This window comes from Phodopus roborovskii, unplaced genomic scaffold (assembly GCF_943737965.1).
Source record: "Phodopus roborovskii unplaced genomic scaffold, PHOROB, whole genome shotgun sequence".
NCBI lineage: Eukaryota > Metazoa > Chordata > Mammalia > Rodentia > Cricetidae > Phodopus > Phodopus roborovskii.
The window spans coordinates 3,782,591-3,788,167 of record NW_026126447.1 but is presented as its reverse complement, the minus strand read 5'-3'; positions in this window follow the sequence as shown (position 1 = coordinate 3,788,167).

The window sequence follows — 5,577 nt, the reverse complement described above, 5'->3', positions numbered from 1 at the left end:
CTACCCAACCTATGACCTGCTAGAATAGGTGAAGAGGCTGCTCCTGTAAAACTTATAGGCATAGGATTACCATAACTCTGGGCAAAAGTAGCCTATCTGACAGGAATTTCAGTGAGGGTCATACATTGATGGTGTACCAGAAGCAAGAGCCTTGAAGCAGACCAAAACCCCACTGCAATGAACATTTGCAACTAAAGCTAATTGGACAAAGTATTGAGTGACATACTGATGCTCCCAATGCCACTAAGATGAATGAAGAGGTATTGTAAAGGTGAGATAAACAGTATTATGAAGTGTTTTGTTATTGTTGTTTGTTTTATTTTATAATTAATATTTTTGCAACTAGTAATCCTTTTTTATAAATTTTGTTTAAATTAAAAACAATCTTATTTTACATATCATTCCTAGTTCCTTCTTCCTCCCAGTCTCCCATGCCCCACCCTAACCCCCTACATCCCATTCCCCATTCATTCCCCAGGGAGGGTGAGGCCTTTCATGAGGGATCATCAAAATCTGCCCAGTAATTTGGAGTGCCTAAGTACTCTCCATATGTATCTATTCTAAGGGATTACCCCTCCATGGGAAATGGGATCCCGAACAACATTCATGCACTAGGTATACATCCTAGTTCCACTGCCAGAGGCCCTATACACTGCCCAGTCCTTCTTGCTGACACCCACATTCAGAGGGTCTGGTTTGGCCCTATGTTGACTCCCCAGCTGTCAGCTGTCAGCTGTCAGACTGGGATCCATGAGTTCCCACTTGCTCAGGTCTTTCTTAAGGTCAACCTCATTTCCTAGCTTTTCTGAAGGTGTGGATTATAGTCTGGTAAATTTTGCTCTATATGTAACATCCCTTTGTGGTATATGAGTGAGTATATACCATGTTTGTCTTTCTGTGACTGGGTTACCTCACTTAGGATAGTTTCTTCTAGTTCCATCTTTTTGCCTGTGAATTTCAAGATTCCATTGCGTTTTATATGCTTAATAGTACACCATTGTATAAATGTATCATATGTTCAGTATCCATTCTTTGGTTGAGGAGAAACTAGGTTGCTTCCAGGTTCTGACTATTACAAATAATGCTGCCATGAACATAGTTGAACAGATGTCTTTGTATGAATGTGCATAATATGAATATATCACTAAGAGTGGAATTATTGTATCTTAAGGTAGACAGGTTTCCATTTTCCTGAGAAACAACCATACTGATTTCCAAACTGGCTGTACAAGTTTGCACTCCAACCAGAAATGGAGGAGTGTTCCCCTTTATCCACATCCTCTCCAGCACTTCTGGAGTGGGAGGGGGCAGATATGAATGATTGAGATGAGCCAAACTGGAGTATATGATATGAAATTCCCAAAGAATCAGAGAATCAATAAAAAGTTACGTTTTTTCTTTTTTCCTTCATTTTTTTTTTGTAAAGAAGGTCCAGGAACAGTAATGGCCACAGTTGAGGCTGAATATATGTATAGGTATGAAATAATAACACCTGATTGCATTATATAAAGCAAAATGACTTTTTGTTTTGGTTTGTTTGTTCTGTTTTGTTTTATTTTTTTGAGTTATAATTATTTTTATTTCTCTTACACAACAGCTACCATTAATGGCTGAGTACAGCATACATGCAAAGGAAAATGTCACTACATCATTATAATTTAATGAAAGGGCTGATCTCCAAAATATACAAAGAACTCAAGAAACTAGTCAACAAAACACCAAATAACCCTATTAAAAAATGGGGTACAGAACTGAAGAAAGAATTCTCAATGGAGGAAATCAAAAAGGCTGAAAGACACTTAAGAAAATGCTCCACATCCTTAGCTATCAGGGAAATGCAAATCAAAACAACTTTGAGATACCATCTTACCCCTGCCAGAATGGCTAAAATTAGAAACACCAGTGATGACTTATGTTGGAGAGGATGTGGAGAAAGTGGAACACTCCTCCACTGCTGGTGGGAGTGCAAACTCATACAGCCACTTTGGAGATCAGTATGGCGGTTCCTCAGGAAAATGGGAATTAGTTTACCACAGGACCCGGCAATCCCCCTCTTAGGCATATACCCAAAGGATTCACATCAATGCAACAAAGACATCTGTTCAACTATGTTCATAGCAGCACTATTTGTAATAGCAAGAACCTGGAAGCAACCTAGATGCCCTTCAATTGAAGAATGGTTAATGAAGATGTGGCACATCTACACAATGGAATACTACTCTGCAGAAAAAAATAATGGTATCTTGAAATTCGCAGGCAAGTGGATGGCACTTGAAGAAACCATCCTGAATGAGGTAACCCAGTCACAAAAAGAGGAACACAGTATGTACTCACTCATATATGGATTTTAGACCTAGATCAAATGATCACCAGCATATAATTCACATCACCAGAGGAACTAGGATACAAGTTGTATTCTAAGAGATTCATATAAAGTCCCTCACAGAACTGGGAAGGGACAAGTCCCCCAGACCTCAGGTATAGTGGGGGAGGACAGCTAATGGAGAGAGAAGTAGGAGAAAATGAGAGGGAGGAGAGGAAGGCATGTGCGACCAGGAGGATTGAGCCTGGTTAGGAATGGAAAATAGGAAAGAGAGAGAGAGACAGAGACAGAGAGAGAGAACATAAAAGAGGGAGCCAATATTGGTTTGAAGATAAAGTTGAACACAAAGAAAGGTCGAGGGAACTACAAGACTGCTCCCAACTAACAATCTCAGCTTCCGTGGAAAGGCTATCATAAATGCCCTTCCCGGGAGAGTGAGATCAACAACTAACTTCTCCATGGAGTCCTCAACTAATGCCTGTTGAAAACAGGAGCAAACACCCATACATAAACACTGAGTCAAACTAGAACCCAGAAGCAGATGGAGAGGACAAGACCATGCGGTAGAAGTACATAGAGACAGCTTACCTGAACAAGGAGGAGCTAAGGGCCACCAGACTGATAGCTGGGGAGCCAGCATGGGACTGACTCAGGCTCCCCTGAATATGGGTCTCAGCCAGAAGGTCTGAGCAGCCTAAGAGACCTCAGACAGTGGAGCCAGGATGTATCCCTGGTGCACAAAAGGACTTTGCAAACATATCCCCCATGGAGGGATAACTGCCTTATTCTAGAGATAGGAGAGAAGCCCTAGTCCCTACTTCACAGGACCTGTAAGATCTACATGACCCCAACTGGATGGCATTCCCCTACATATTGTATTGTGGTGGGGGTTTGGGAGGGGAGGGTGTTTAGAGTGCATGGGAGAGGGTAGAGAGGGCAAAAGGGAGGGAAGGAGGGAGGGAGGGCTTAGGGGGAGGGAGGGAGGGAGGGAGAGGGAACTGGGATCGACATGTAAAATAATAAAAAAAAAAAAACAAAACAAAACGCTTTGACTCCAAAATTTAAGTTGAAGAACAAGTTACTGGGGAAAAGTATTTCTATTTTTGTTTCCACAGAAAATGAAAAGATGTGGATTCCTTCCAGACTAATGTGGTTTGATCACACCAGACCGCCTGAAACAGAGTACAAGCTGATCCTACATTCCAAACAGCTGGACAAAACAGCCCTACAGACTACAGCTAGGATATCTGAATCTTCTTCGAATCCCCCAAGACAGCGCCCCTTACCAGCAGGAAGTAGTTTGGAAAGAACGACGCCCAAATTCCCAAATATTGTTTATAAATGTTTGTTTTCATTTAATTGGACTTTGTTATATAAAATTAAATAAAAAATACTCTATATGCATAAAAAAAATCCTCATGCAAACAAAGACCTTTTGAAGAAAATGAGAAAATAAAAATTGAAAAAGAAAAAAAAAATGATGAACAATTTGGAATGACTTATGTACTCCAGATTTCATTAGTGACAAATGCAGTCAAGACAACCCCCCATGTTCCTGTATTTTATCCAGCATCATTTTACACAAATCAAAACAAAGCACTCATCTCTCCTTATAATCCTCCTCTGATTTCCCTCCTAAACAGGCATATAGACTTCAATTGTCTTTTTTTTCCTTTTTCCCATATATATATATATACATATATATATATATCAAAGTCCAATTAAATGAAAACAAACATTTATACACAATATTTGGGAATTTGGGCGTTGTTCTTTCAAAACTACTTCCTGCTGGTAAGGGGTGCTGTCATGGGGGATTCAAAGAAGATTCAGAAATCCTGGCTATAGTCTGTAAGGTTGCTTTGTCCAGCTGTTTTGAATGTAGGATCACCTTGTACTCTGTTTCAGGCAGTCTGGCATGATCAAACCACATTAGTCTGGAAGGAATCCACATCTTTTCATTTTCTATGGAAACAAAAATAGAAATCCTTTTCCCCAGTAACTTGTCCTTCAACTTAAATTTTGGAGTCAAAGCATTTTTTTAATTTAATTTATTACTTTACATATCAATCCCAGTTCCCACTCCCTCCCTCCCTCCCTCCATCCCTACCTCCCTCCTTCCCTCTCTTTTACCTTCTCTGCCCTCTCACATGCACTCTAACCACCCTCCCCTCCCATCCCCCCACCCCAATTCCATATGTAGGGGAATGCCATCCAGTTGGGGTCATGTAGGTCTGACAGTTCATGTGAAGTAGGGACTAGGGCTTCTCTCCTGTCTCTAGATTAAGGCAGTTATCCCTCCATGGGGGATGTGTTCTCAAAGTCCTTTTGTGCACCAGGGATACATCCTGGCTCCACTGTCTGAGGTCCCTTAGACTACTCAGTCCTTCTGGCTGAGACCCATATTCAGGGGGGCCTGAGTCAGTCCCATGCTGGCTTCCCAGCTATCAGTCTAGTGGCCATTAGCTCCTCCTTGTTCAGGTAAGCTGTCTGTATGTGTTTCTGCCGCATGGTCTTGTCCTCTCCATCTGCATTTGAGTTCTACTTCGACTCAGTGTTTATGTATGGGTATTTGCTCCTGTTTCCAACAGGCATTAGTTGAAGGCTCCATGGATAAGTTAGGTGTTGATCTCCCTCTCTGGTAAGGGCTTTTATGGTAGCCTTTCCGCAGAAACTCAAATTGTTTGTTGGCTTCAGTCTTGTAGTTCTCTAGACATTTCTTTGTGTTCAATTTTATCTTCAAACCAATATTGGCTCCCTCTTTTGTGTTCTCTCTCTCTCTCTCTCTCTCTCTCTCTCTCTCTCTCTGTCTCTCTCTATTTCCTGTCTTCTATTCCTAACCAGACTCAATCTTCCTGGTAGCACATGTTTTCCTTTCCTCCCCCTGGCTTTCTCCTACTTCTCTCTCCAATCACTGAAACCCCCCACTTCCCCTGAACTCTGGGGGACTTGTCCCTTACCACTTCTCTGAGGGACTTTATATGAATCTCTTAGAATACACCTGTATCCTACTTCCTCTGGTGGTGTGAATTATAGGCTGGTGATCCTTTGATCTAGGTCTAAAATCCATATATGAGTGAGTACATACTGTGTTCCTCTTTTTTGACTGGGTTACCTCATTCAGCATGATTTCTTCAAGTGCCATCCACTTGCCTGCGAATTTCAAGATACCATTATTTTTTTTTTTCTGCAGAGTATTATTCCACTGTGTAGATGAGCCACATCTTCATTAACCATTCTTCAATTGAGGGGCA